Source organism: Tamandua tetradactyla, chromosome 10 (genome assembly GCF_023851605.1).
Source record: "Tamandua tetradactyla isolate mTamTet1 chromosome 10, mTamTet1.pri, whole genome shotgun sequence".
Taxonomy (NCBI): Eukaryota; Metazoa; Chordata; class Mammalia; order Pilosa; family Myrmecophagidae; genus Tamandua; species Tamandua tetradactyla.
In genome coordinates this window covers 72,562,408-72,577,625 of record NC_135336.1, presented here as the reverse complement: position 1 = coordinate 72,577,625, position 15,218 = coordinate 72,562,408, and positions in this window count along the sequence as shown.

Here is a 15,218-nt window from a genome sequence, read left to right as displayed (position 1 = left end):
TTAAAAAGGGAAATTTAATGAGTTGCTAGTTTACAGATCTAAGGCCGAGAAAATGTCCCAATTAAAACAAGTCTATAGAAATGTCCAATCAAAGGCATCCGGGGAAAGATACCTTGGTTCAAGAAGGCCGATGAAGTTCAGGGTTTCTCTCTCATCTGGAAAGGCACATGGCGAATGCAGTCAGGGCTTCTCTCTCAGCTGGAAGGGCACATGGCAGACACGGCGTCATCTGCTAGCTTTGTCTCCTGGCTTCCTGTTTCATGAAGCTCCCCGGGAGGTGTTTCCCTTCTTCATCTCCAAAGGTTGCTGGCTCATGGACTCTCTGCTTTGTGGTGCTGCAGTATTCTCTGCTCTCTCTGAGTCTCTCTGAATCTCCCATTCTCCAAAATGTTTCCTCTTTTATAGGACTTCAGAAACTAATCAAGACCCACTCAAATGGGTGGAGACATGTCATCCCCTAATCCAGTTTAACAATCATTCTTAACTAAATCACATCAGCCAGGGAGATGATCTCATTACAGTTTCAAACATACAGTATTGAATAGAGATTATTCTACCTTTACGAAATGAGATTTATATTAAAACATGGCTTTTCTTAGGGGGCATATTTCCTTTCAAACCAGCACATGTATCCATTCTCTAAATAGTCAAAGTTACGTAGGCACATAAGGAAAAGCTCATTACACCCCATATTACACTTTTCAAAAAAGAGTTGAAAAAGATACTATTTTTCTGAGATTCTTATCTACACATGGACAACTCTGTGATTTGATTTCATGGGGCCTCAAGTCTTTGCAAGTTGGGCTCCTGATCTGAGAAGGGGGCAAAAGGAAGGCAGTTTTCAAAATATTTGAATATACTGTAATTCCATTAAGTGTGTGTGTAGTTCCCAAAAGCTGATTCTAAGGATTTTAGACTAAATAGATTCATAAACGTAGGCATCTTCTTTATATATATATCACTGAGTTCCCTTCCACCAGAATCCAACTGGGACTATTCTAAAAGAAAATGTGAATATACGGTCTCTGCACTAATGCCAAGGACATATGTTCAGAAGATTAGAGGTGGGATACCTAGAACAAGTATCTCTAATCATGAATGGGAAGGACAATCAAAATTGACCAATAATTCCTGGAGCTTTTCAGCAATTAGTGATTTTTGTCCTATCTTTTCACTCTGAATACCTCAATAAAGACTCCTCAAGAAGAGAAATGAGTGGCCTGGTCCCTGGTTGATCCTTCAGCATTCCACTAGTTGAAAATTCTGACCTTTATTCTGACACTGCCTAACTTTCCACCGCTACCACATGTGATGATGTAAGAATAACTGAGCAAGAGAGATCTCTGTACCCACATCTCTAGAAACATGGTCCTGACTGAACTCAACACTGCTTATGGAAGGGAAATTCTGACCATCAATGCCAAGTTTGGGTCAAGAACTCCAGGCAGGTGATGACAAGGCATCTGAACACTGCATTCTAGAAAAGCCGAGGCAAACCAGAGGACATGGGTGAAATATACTATGTTATTTAAATGCTTCAAATTACATACTGTTTAAATCCTGAGCAGTCAGCACCAAGAAGATACCAGGTCACATAAGCCAGCAGGGTTTAGTGGAACAGATGCCTCTCTGAAAGCTCCTCTGACTTGGGGATTGTCTGCCCATCCAGGCCACCCTACAGCTGACCAAGACAAATCAGGTTGGACAGCATATAAAACCTTGATCATGTCAGTGCCCAGTCAAGGTGTCACCCAGAGTCTTTTCCAGACTTTAGAGGATCCCTAATATCTTAGAAGAGTAGCAACATATCCCAGCAGAACCATTAACAATAGTTCCTTATTCTGAGCATGTCCTGGATCCCTGCCCAACCTCTGATCTATTACCCTGCTCTTTGTCTCTCTGGCTCTATTTTCTAGCTTTGCTATCTATGACCGTTATCATTTGGCAACTTTTCTTTTGGCATTTGGGGCTTTAGGCTTCTGCCCATTGTAGAAAATTGAAGGAAAACAAAAAGCAAAAATAAGAATAGCTTTCCACTTTCATAATTAATCACTAAGTATTTTAGTGGTATATCCTTCTAGATGCTTTCCAGGTCCAATAGTACACATACTCACAAACTCATATATGATGATTCTGCCTGGCACACACCACTCAGTAAACATGGGATATTGTAATGGTTCTGATTTGTAACTTACTTGCATTGCTCAGCAACATATACAGTGAATACTCACCATGTTGATCGTTTCCTATACTATGATTTTTAATGGATACATAAGATGACCCATAATGGAGTCCTCTATTATTGAACACATGTTCTTTATACTGTTTTGCTATTTTAAACCAACTACAGTAAACATTCTTTTAGTTAAAAATTTATCTTTGAGAATAAATTCCTAACCATGGAATTGCTGGGTCAAAGAGTTTGTATAGTTCAGTCCTTTTATATAAAATGAAAACTCCCATGCAGACAGGTTATACCAGTTTGTACTTTCTCATCAGCAGTGTATCCAAGTGTCAATTCACTTATTTATTTTATTCAACAGATGAATTTCCAGAACTTTGCTAAATGCTGCAGAAAATCTGGGAACACAACCTACAAAGTTCTTGATTTCCTGGGGTTTATGGTCTAAAAGGGGGGAGAGTAAACATTAAACAAATATCACAATGATCAATATAAACATCATAATGATCATAATGATCAATTACAAAGTGTGAAAAGTGCTATGACTATAAAAAATAAGGTGTTAGATTAACACACATCTAACAATTAATACATTGCTGTTTAACAAATCTCCCCCAAAATATAGTGGCTTACAATGAGGAACATTTTTATCTGTCAGTTTCTGTGAGGCAAGAATCTGGGTGTAGCTTAGTTAGATTCTCTGGAGAGATTTAATATGTATATTTTAGAAGACAACTTGGCAGACCTGAGTGAATGATTAAATGTGGATAAAGCAGAGAAAAAAATCAGAAATGATTCCCAAGTTTCTGGCTTTAGCAACTGGGTCTTGGCAGTGGGGGCTTTATTACTGTTGTTGTTATTTGGTTATTTGAAAGGTAAAAATGATTTTCTCATTTGAGTTTTAAGTTGCATTTCTTTTTATATTTATTTTTCACAAGGGTGTTTTTGGATGAATTATTTTGAGAGTTATCATAGAAGTTATAATACCATTTTTCCAATTCACTGAATTCATATTAGAAACTTAGTCTTCAAAATCCTTGTTAGTAATGTAACCATTAGAAAAATTTAAGATACATTAATAAGTTAAAAGTAAGGTGCATAATGATGCACTTCTAAATAAATATAATACATTGATGTTTGTAGAGTAGATGAGCATCTGTTCATAAATGCATAAATTATTTCTAATAGGATACCTAAGAAACTGGAATTAATGGAGTTTTTTGGAGAGGAGAACTGGGCAGCTTGGGGCAAGAGAGACTTACTTTCCCTATATAACTGTTCTATCTGAAAACCATATGCAGATATTACTAATTTTAAAAATTGCATCCTACTAATACATCAACAGCATGATGGTTTTGCTGAGATAAATGTCACAGATTTCAGTACCCATTCTATTGATATCTAAAGACTGATTTACCAAGTGAAAAAGATATATCCAAGGGCACAAGGAGAGTTACTTTTTTGAGCTTGCTGACTCAACAACATGGACTGTATTGTTGCAAGAATTGAATATAAAAAGTCATTGTTGGTGGATGGTAGCTGGTAACCTGAGATCATTAGTAACAATAATGGTCTGCTCTGTTCATCAGTGAGCTCTGTTTGTGTGTTGTGTACTCCCAAGTGTGAGTTATTGGGTGCTCATTGTTGAGCTTGTACTTTATCTAGACTCTGATCCACATCCTTAGATCCTCTGTCACCTGCCTCTTAATCATTTTTCCTGCTCATTAGCAATTCTAGTGGACATGGGTGTAAAGGTGAATGAAACCGAGAACAAAGTTGAGGCTATAGGCAACATGGAGAGGGTGGAGAGCCTTACACAGCCAAGAGGACTGACTGAGAGTAGGGAACTACAGTACATTGCATAAGCTCTAACATTAACTAGCTCCACCTGAATCCAACTCAACTCCAAGACTTCTCAGTTATAGACGCTAATTAAGTCTTCTTCTTTTCTCCTTATACCAGTTTGGATTCAAGTTTTCATTGCACAGAAAAGTATGCTAAATAATAGTTTTGCTCATGAAAGACACTTAGGAAATGAAAGATGGTCTCATTTTTGTCCAACTAATCATTGGATACAGATAGGAGTCCTTAGGGAGATAATTTGTCATCATCTGATTCCTCTGAAGGCCCAACCAAACTCTAGTGGAACCTTATGGAGAAGACTACTGCCAGTAAATTCTACTTGTTTCACTTTCAGACATTTTGGAAATGGTGAACCTCAATTATTTCCACGGGATGTTTGAGAAAAAAAAAGTTGACACTGGCTTATGTAAACTTTTGCAATGGGAAAATATTGACCTATGAAATAATGTGGATCTGAGACTGAATAAAAGGTGAACACAATTGAGGAGTAAAGAGAAGGGCAAATGGATTTTAGAGTAAAAGTGTGGGAAATGTAAAATTATTTCCATTCCTAACATAATTGAAATTTCTCTGAATTGGGCAGTGTAACTGATGCCTGGAAAACATGGTAAATTTCACCGTGAAATAGAAACTTGCTTCTATCACACTTTGAAATTCATCCTTCTAGACTCAAACTTTTGGGAAAAGTTGAACAAGATGAAAAACTCTGAGTCACCAGTGTGAAAGCTCAATGCCAGGAAGTGATGACCTCTCCAGAAAAATTGGACAGTGACATCAGTTTGCGTTGGGTCACTAGGTATTGTGCAGGATGACATTTTTTTTTGTGCACTATCCTGTAAGATGCTTCTTGCAAGAAATATGAGACCAGAGCTCTAATTCTAACAATGTTATAAACAAACATATGCAATTAAGGCCTAGTGCATGACTGGAAGCAGAGATAAGCTAATAAGATTATGAACAAACTAAATAGATCCTGAAATCCTGAAACCATATGATGACATCATGAAATTTTAGAAGATACAGCTGGCTTCCCGTGATATTTTTGCAGTTGAAAATATGTAGCATCTGGTCCTTCACTTATCATTCTTTGCGGAAGCCATCGTTGTCTTAAATTTCTTTTTATCATGTAGATGTGTTAAGCTTAAAAATAAAGTTGGAAATTCTTGGTAGAACATTCCATGCAATTTCAAGCAAAAAATAAGCAAAAATTAGTTACTGTTTCATAAACAAACTCCTTATAAAGATGGGCTGTGCCCTGAGTCTTCGAACACACATTAACCAGTGTTGTACTCTAAGAGCACCACATTAACCAAGAGAATTCTTGCTTCCTGTGCAAATGTGGAACATTCAATCATTCATTCATGCGTACTTTTAGTATAAAGATAATGCAATATATTGGTTGATAGTTCTGGCTATCTTTGGTAGGTTTCTTTGGTTCAAATCCCCAATTTACCACTTACTGGCTGTGTGACTGAAAAAATTATTTGATCTTTCAAGTTCCAGTTTATTCTTCTATAAAATAGGAACAATAGTAAGTACTATTAAATGACAAAACATATGTAAAGCATTCTGAATCCTGTATAACATATATTAGATATAATAAATTATATTAGTAGTCACTCAGCAAATACTTTTTAAGGTCTAAATACGTGCCAGGAACTGTGTTAACTGTGTTATATAACTGTGTTATCTTGGGAATACTTGATCAAGAAGAGAGAAGTAGTCTCTCAGTAATTAACTAGTGTGTAGACATTATCTCTGACGTTTTACTTATCTGATACCAGTCTGCTAAAGTCCCTGACCCTCATCTAAGAAGATCCTTGGGAAACTATGTTCCTGGCATCCAGTGTTAGAGATGAGAAACAATGTTAAATGGTAAAGTTTAGCAACAACATGATGTCAAAAAAAGAATGTGTTCTAAAAATACAAAAATCCATGTTTTTAACAAAAATATAATTCTAGGAGGTAGCAATGATGTGGGAGAAGACATGGGAATGGACTTTAGCATCTGAGTCCAGTCCTGGTAGAGAAGCCTGGGACCAATCTCACTGACTCTTCCTCTGGCTATACTGTGATGACATCTCTGTTCTTCAGCCCTGTCACCATTCTGGAAGCTAATAGTTTTTCCTCTCTCAGCCTTTGCCATCTCTGCCATGTGTTATCTCTCCTACTCTACCACCTCAAATACTACCTCCACTGACACTGCCCTTCTAGTCTGACAGGGTCCCTGGCTTCTGGGAGCTACAGTCTATCAGGGGACAGTACATTTAGAAAGTCAACCATATTCAAACCTGAATGAAATAAGTAAGAACAAAGTAGTATAAGAAACATGTTATACAGGAAGGAAAGTGTTTTAGTTTGTGAGCTGCCGGACTGCAACATACCAGAAATGGAATGGCTTTTAAAAAGGGAAATTTAGTTAGTTGCTAGTTTATAGTTCTAAGACCAAGAAAATGTCCCAATCAAAACAAGTCTGTAGAAATGTTCAATCTAAGGCATCCAGGGAAAGATGCCTTGGTTCAAGAAGGCCAATGAACTTCAGGGTTTCTCTCTCAAGTGAGAAGGCACATGTTGAACACTGTCAGGGTTTCTCTCTCATCTGAAAAGACACATGGCGAACACGGGGTCATCTGCTAGCTTTCTCTCCTGGTTTCCTGATTCATGAAGCTCCCCAGGAGGCATTTTCCTTCTTCATCTTCAAAGGTCACTGGCTGGTAGACTCTCTGCTTCTCATGGCTATGTGGTTCTTCTCTGCTCTCTCTGAATCTCCAGTTTTCTCCAAAATGTTTTCTCTTTTATAGGATTCCAGGAAAGTAATCAAGAACTACCTAGAATGGGTGGAGATACATCTCCACCTAATCCAGCTTAAAAACCTCTCTTAATGGAGTCACATCTCCAGGGAGATGATCTAATTAAGGTTTCAAACATACAGTACTGAATAAGGGTTAGAAGAAACGGCTGCCTTTACAAAATGGCATTAGGATTGAAACATGGCTTTTCTAGGTCAAACCAGCACAGAAAGTCTTATGTAGATGAGGGTATTTCATCTGACTTTGGAAGTTGTATAAGAAGGATTTTAATTTTAATTTTAGTAACATATATACAACCTGTTTCCCCCTTTAACCACATTTAGATATATAATTCAGTGGTATTAATACATTCACAATGTTGTTCTGCCATCACCAGCATCCATTACCAAAACTTTGCCATCACCCCAAACAGACATTCTGTACCTATTTACCTTTAACTCCACATTTCCTACTGCCTCCCTAGCCCCTGGAACCCTGTGTTCTGGATTCTGACTCAGTAGTTTGCTTATTTTAATTATGTTATATAAGTGAGATCATACAATATTTGTCTTTTTGAGTCTGGATTATTTCAATTAATATCATGACTTCAAGGTTCATCTATGCTATTGCATATATCAGAAGATCTTTCCTTCTCATGACTGCAAAATATTACACTGTGTATATATATATACATATATGTATCTTGCTTATTCATTCATCTGTTGATGGACACCTGGGCTGATTCCATCTTTTAGAAATTGTGAATATAAGAAGAATTGTAAAACATTTTTTTGACAGGGTGCAGGGTCTGGAAATCGAACCCAGGTCTCTCGCATGGAAGGCAAGCATTTTACCACTGAACTACCCGTGCACCGGTGTAAGAAGGATTTTGAGAGACAAAGAATAAATGGAAGACCATTTCAGTGCAGTTAAGAAATCAGCCATCAGGAAGGCCATGATGGCTCAACAGGCAGAGCTCTTGCCTGCCATACCAAAGGACCTGGGTTTGATTCCTGGTTCCTGCCCATGTTAAAAAAAAAAAAAAAAGAAATCAGCTGCTAAAAAGAACATCAGCTGTTTTAATAGTATAAAATCCCAAAAGTAATGAAGACTTTCAAAATGATAACTAGCCACTTATATCTTTTGGAGGAACACATTCAGATTGATTTTTCCAAGTATCCATGTATAAATGAAGTTTCTGGTTTTTTAAGATGCAAGAAAAAGCTAAAGGAATAGATGGATAAACTGCTTTGTCCCACTAGTTACTTGTCTAACTTCTTGAAATGGCAGATGCTAACGTAAAGCCCATTATAATACATGTGGAGTCGGGGGAATCTGCTGTGTGTATATATGTATAGCCACTTGTACATTTTTACATAAAATTTAAAAAGTAATTTAGAAACAGGGACGAATTAGAACTCTAAAAAAACTAGTTTGATTTTTATAAAATAATAGGACAGTGATAATATGAGTTATTTCTATTTTCTACTTTTATTACCTATTGATCTGTTTAGTTTCATGTCCCAGAAGTATTGTATTTTCATTTGAACTACCATAGGCTATTTCAAAAATCATATGCGCAATATTTGAACATTAATTATCAGCTCCATTTTGATGACTTAATTAATATCACGAATCTTCATTGCTCACCTGAGCCTTCTAGTCCTGATGCTTTTGATCCATAAGATATATAGAAATAGGAAATGACTAAAAGAGATTGTTCAGGCTCATTGTATTTAGATATGTCAAGGAGAAACCTTTAATGCTGTCATAATAATGTTTCTTATCTGTTTTCACAGGGTAGAAAAGCATGTGAATTGCATATACCCAGGCTTTAATAAGAGCCCAGTGCCATACCTGTGTGCTTTGTTAACTCTGAAAGATCAAAATACAGGCATAAAATGTAATGAGTGTACTTTATTGCTGAATGTTGTCTAAAATAAAGAGATTATTTTAGCAAACTTTTTATTGGTGTTGGACTTGACAAACCACTATTTTCCTTTTGAGCATGTTTTAATCAAAACAGAGAAGGCAAGAGAATCTGTTTGATAATTTTCAAACTTGTACCAAAACTTCTCCAACCATCAAGTACATGCCAAGTTCCTTTAAAGGTAATATTAACAGTTCTTATGCCCAAATTATATAGCTCAGTTCACTTCACAGCTTTGTGGTTATTTTATGTCAATTCTCTTTCACACATCAGTCAAACAGGATTAAATTATAAATGCCTTAAACATACAATGTATTGAAGTAACAAGAGTTCAGCCTGGCCTCCTGGTAAGGTTAATTAAGTGCATCAGCTCCTTCCTGGATCCAAAGAAGCTGTCATTTTGATTCTTTGAGGTAGGGTTGAGAAACTTCCCCCCAAAATGGGCTGGAATAAGTGTTGATCACAGATAGGGCTATCCTAAAATTAGAATGGCTTCTTCAAATTATGTAATTGAAGAAACTTGAAAATGTTGGGTGGTAAAAAAATCACCTCCATTGTATTATCGAGTGCCTCAAATTTCCCACTCTTCAATTCACTCCTTGTGAATTATCTAAGAACTCTTTTCTAAAGAATCTGACACAATAGCTTAGCCAATTTAGTAGCAGGAATTAGTATATTTGAGCCATCCATATATCTATGTCCCTGGAAGAGAGCAGGCTTTTAGGAGAATGAATGAAATCAGTTTTCATATTTGTTTGAGAAGTTAAATATCTACGGTGAAGCTTATTCTGTAACACCCTGAAACGTTGCTATAGTAAGCTTGAAATGAGTGAGTACATGTTTTTTGTTAAATTCAATACAATATGAAACAATAGTCTAATTTGGTCAAGAGGTTGCAGGAACTAGGATTGAAGAAAAAATATAAGAAAAATTTGATTTAGAAAACGGATAGCTGATTTTTTCCCTGCAAATTGGGAAAAGATGACCATTATCTGTTTTTTGAGAAGCAGAAAATTTTGAACATCAGGATTTTTCTAGAGCATAGTTTGTGAAATGTTGAATGAAATGTTTCCATAGCTGAGGATTAGTGATAGGTGTGAGAATAACAATGTAGATCAATGGATATCCAAGAAGCATATTGAGAACCAGCCCGAGTTAGTGGAAAGAGGACTGGATTATGAAGAAAATGTCCCAGTTTTGTCAAACATATTGCCAGCTCTACTCCTGATTCTCATTGTGTCATTGGGACAAATTATTTAATTTGGGGGACATCCAGTACTTTTCAAAATGAAGACCAATGCCTACCTGACTTTTCTTACACTTACATCATTATGGTAAGACTCAAGAGACACAATGTATGCAATTAAACTTTGGAAATTATCAAGCAATACCTCTTGGCTTCTATGTCACATGATACTAATTCATCATTTGATAATTCAACATCTCTGAAACAGGAATGTATCTTATAATCATTGTGGGCCGGTAACATTTGCCAGTGCATCTACCTCAAAACATGCAGAATGGCGGTCAGCAGCATAAAGAAAAATCCCAGAGACATTAGTGCAACACTCTTATGAAATGCCACATCACCAATCCTTCTTGATGGTACAAAAGGCAAAACTTTGTTTAAAAAAAAACATGGATATTGATGACTGAGTTTAAAAGTGATTCATAGAAGAAGACAGATTCAATGTGAAAACATTTTAGGAAGACTTAAAAGAATTTATTTCACTTACAATGAGCTCTAATTAATACATAAGCATAATATCGGCATAATCTTTGCATAAATACGTTTAAAGGGGCTCTTTCTAAAAATATATAATTCAAGTTCCATGTGGTAGGAAAGTATTGTGTCATAATTTAATTGGTGGCCTTCTTTAATTGGTGCTGTCTGCTACCTAAGTAGTACTTGAACTGATGGTGTGTTAGAGGTAAAGAAATTCGGTACATAAATATATAATGGTATTGTGAAGTTACAGTGCACCTAAAGGGGAGGTTGCATTAAAAGTGAGTTAGAAGAACAGTGTGTATAGGTACCAAGGTAAGGTTGGCATATTTCACAAAATTTAACACTGGCCTTGATTCCACAGAAGAGATCATGGAAACGACAATGACCACTACTATACTACCAAAGCAACCTAAAAAATTCTGATGTGCATATGAGACATTGGGCCAGTAGAAAAATATATTTTGTCCCCTGGGAGGAATCTGAATATGCTTCCAATGGATAAAGCACAATTCTAGACCTATATGTTTGATATATATTAAGAAACAATGACAGTCAACAGATGAGAAGAACATGTGGAATAAAAATAAACAATAGGGGGAACAAATGTTAAAATAAATTTAGTTTGAAATGCTAGTGATCAATGAAAAGGAGCGGTAAGGGGTATGGTATGTATAATTTTTTTTCTTCTGTTTTTGTTTTATTTCTTTTTCTGTTGTCTTTTTATTTCTTCTTCTGAATTGATGCAAATGTTCTAAGAAATGATCATGATGATGAATATGCAACTGTGTGATGATATTGTGAATTACTGATTATATATGTAGAACGGAATGATTATATGTTAGGAATGTTTGTGTTTCTTTGTTGTCATTTTTTTTTTTTAGTTTAAAATTAATAAAAAAAAATTTAGAAAAAAAGGAACAACGACACTTCCTAGAAGACTAATAGCACCTACAAAATATGGCTTGATTTATAGATAGAATATTTTTGTATGAGTATTAAAGCTAATCAGTGACGACAATAAGACAAAAAAAAAGCCTGTTGGCAAATTCATCATTCATGATCTTGTTAAAAAATCACTTTGTCAATGGAAAAAGCCTTTCCTTGAACCTCCAAAGTATGAACCAATACCTCCTTCCCTTATAACACCATCTTAATCATATCTCTATTAAAGAACAAACTAAATATGAACTGACTCCTCCCTTGAGTACTACAAAACAAATAACCATGGTCTGTCCACTTTGCATCAAAAGAACTTGATATGTATACCACAGGGTGTGTAGTAGGCAGTCAATAGATAATTGGAGAAAGAATGAATTTGTTTAAATTTATTTTGCATATAAAAATCACAAGCATTACTTTTTAGGCCAACAGTCTAGTAAATAAGATTAATGGTGATGTTAACAATTTTACATGTATTAATTTATGTGGCGTAAAAGATAATGACTGTAGTAGAGAAATGAGTTCATTGATCTATCACACCCATCTGACACTTCTAGTTTAACCAGCCCTATTCACATGCTTGGGAACTGTAGCCTTCTACTAAATGAACTTTCCTTCACCTCCACTCATAGATACCCACCCATGAAAGTACATTTCATTGCCTGGCTGACAGTCAATCAGATTTTCTCTTTGGAAAATTGGACCCATTGACAGGGTCTGCATAAGTGCAGAACGAAGGCATTTTATTGGTGAGTACCAGGATAGAGGGTCATGGTCTGTTGAGGACTGGCAGGAGAGCCTTTCCTAAGATTCCATGAGTCCCAATTTTCTCAAGATAATTGGTAAAAAATCTTTTCCATGCAAGTAAGATGCCCTATCCAAGAGTAAGTACATTTTTGAATCTCCCTAAAGACAATATATATAGTACCCTGATTGTCACTGGTTAGCTAAATTTCAAAGAGCTAGAATACAATGACATGTAATTTCATTGTATATTTTATATTGTTCATTTACAATCTAAAATACTTCATGCATTTCAAAAACTTGGCTATTGCTCTACCAGATACTTAACTTTCCATTCCTCCATGACTTTGATTCAGTATTCACTCCAGATGAAATGTGGTCCTCAGGCCTATGTAATGTCTTCCCAATTGCCTCACTCCATGTTCCACCATGAAAATGTTTGGAACAAAGAGGTATATCTTATTAGAAGAGCATGGAAGTGGAAGCAAGTAGTTATTGATTCTGCTGTATACATAAAAAAAGTTTTTGTAATGTTATTAGTGGCTTTAAAATAGAAATCTAGGCCAAATGAAGAAAAACAAAAACAAACAGAAGTTTTCCAGAAAAGGGGGAACACAGTGAGCCAATTAAATGTGTGCTATTTATTAATTTTATATTATATGCTGTCAAGACTTCCCTTAAATTTAATTATATTAATTAAAATATCATTAAAACTCACAAATAATCCTTTGACCATTGTAGCAGATACTGCAGAAAGACTTACTCAACACCACTCTAATCTTCTAGTATATTCTCTTGGTTAGTAGAGGCAGGAACTTAGCATTTTTCAGACTCAGGTGTGGCTAGGGTTTTCCACATACCTTGCTTCCACCAAGCCAATGCATCTATGTCAGACATGGATACTGGATATGAACATAGCGAGGCAGTATCTTCAGGGCTGTTTTGGTGAGTACAGTGGCTTTGAATAGTTTGGTTCTTCTGTGGAATTGTAGTGGAAGTTCTTTTGTCTGTTCTATATCCTCATTAGTTCGTTGTGGCACATGGTGGTAAATGGTGGCATTTCCACTTGACAGACCCATGGTGCAGCTGGGCATTTCTCCTAGCTACATATTATCAAGTTTATTTCCTGGATTCCCAGAGAAATTTTGTAAACTGGCTATCGCCTTCTAATAAATCCTTTTCTGCTTAAACCACCAAGACTAGGGGTTTTGTTTTCTGCACCAAGAACCATGGCCAATGCAGTAATTAGAACCAGAAATGGGGTGCAGCAAGGTACAATGTAACAATGATTAGTGTAAGTGTTTGGGGAGCAGGTGGTGAAGCTCCCTTTGTGATGTGGTGGCAAAGTATTTGGTGAAACTGTCACTTGCCTACCTTGAAAAGCAGGCTGTTTTCTGACTAAGACCATACTATGAAGGGAAATAATAGAACAAACTCATAATCTTGGTGGGTGGTGGCTCATTTTTGCTATTTTTAGCAAAATCTTATGCATTAGATAAACTCATAATAGAATCAGACATTTGGTAAGTAGAGGGGAAGGAGGCAAAGATTTGCTAAAGGAAGGATTCTCTGTTCATGCCTGCTACTATGCTGATGGTGAATCCGGTGTTTTGGACGTTTTCAGTGTTGACAAAGTTATCTGCTTCTGTATCTGAAACTGAAGAAGTTTTAAGCTTTGGCCATGAAACTGCAGGCTTAGCAGAGGTAAGACTCATGCTTTGTCATAAAGCAGCATTAATACCACTGGCAAGAGGTGATAAATAGTATTCCCTCCCCACCTAAGTCTATTATTTCAGATGATCTCAAGGTTGCCACCATCAATTTGAGCTAGAGGAATGGCAGAGTACAGAGTCTGGTAAATACAAAATGGGAATCTGCAAGCTTAAAAACCATGTTTGGGCAAGACTTTTGGCTATGGTAGCTAATACATGGAAATAAATCAAGCCCACTAAGTATTTCAAGGAATTATCTGCCATGAGAAATCCCAAACCTGGTCTGCAGCAGACTAGGTTTATTTCTTAAATTAGGTATTTCTTTTTTTAAGTTATCCTTTAAAACAATTCCTGTGCTCCAAAATTTCAAAACCCATGAAATCTCTGATATCATCTCTGATGACACCTTCAGATGTTTTTGTCAAGGAACGCTGTCAAGGATGAACCACCCAGAGGCAGATCCAGGAGCAAGAGAGGGTAATGAACAAAGGAGAACATTCCAGATTAATAACCAGGGTCTACCAGGTTGGCCAACCAAGGAATTTCCTTCAGTGCTCGGCAGGAAACCCTGGCTATTCCGGCTTAGTAGGTTTTGAGTTAATGTGGAATAGGTGACTAAGATGTGTTTCTTATTCTCCCCATTTCCAAATGGACAGATTTATCACAATGATCCTGCTCCTTTTCCACCATTGAACTTTTTCATTTTATTTCATTTCTTTTTTTAATTTCTTTTTTGTTATTTCCCACCATTGAACTTTAATGTGCCAGAGGCTGCAAATTTGTCTAGCTTATTGGTTGTCAGTCTACAAGGAGCCCCATGTCTTGGAGAGATCTGCGTATGATCCAGAAATCTTGGGCATTAGATTAGATGCAGTTAACAGGAAGAGAATTTGGTCTTGTTCCTGCAGGGAGGCAATGAATCTGTCCCAACTATAAAAAACATCATTGTGCCTGTTTGTTTGAAGAAACCAAAGAGACAGACTATGACAGAAAATACTAATAGCTTATTGTGGCAATTTTAAAATATGCTTACAATTTATGTGATATATTCTTCCCTTCAATTGAAGTTTACACTTGAGTGTGGACTAAACTTAGTGATTCACTTCTAATGAACAGAATAAGACAGAAGTCATCATATGCACAGATCAGGTCATAAGACACTGCAATTTCATTATTGCTTTCTCTTGGAGAGATTACTCTGGGGGAAGTCAGCCGCCATGTTGTGAGGATATTCAAGCAGCCTATGGAGGGGCCTATGTCTCTGGCTAATAGACAGTGAGACACTGAGGCCTCCTGCTAACTGCTGTATGAGGGAGGCTTCTTGAAACTG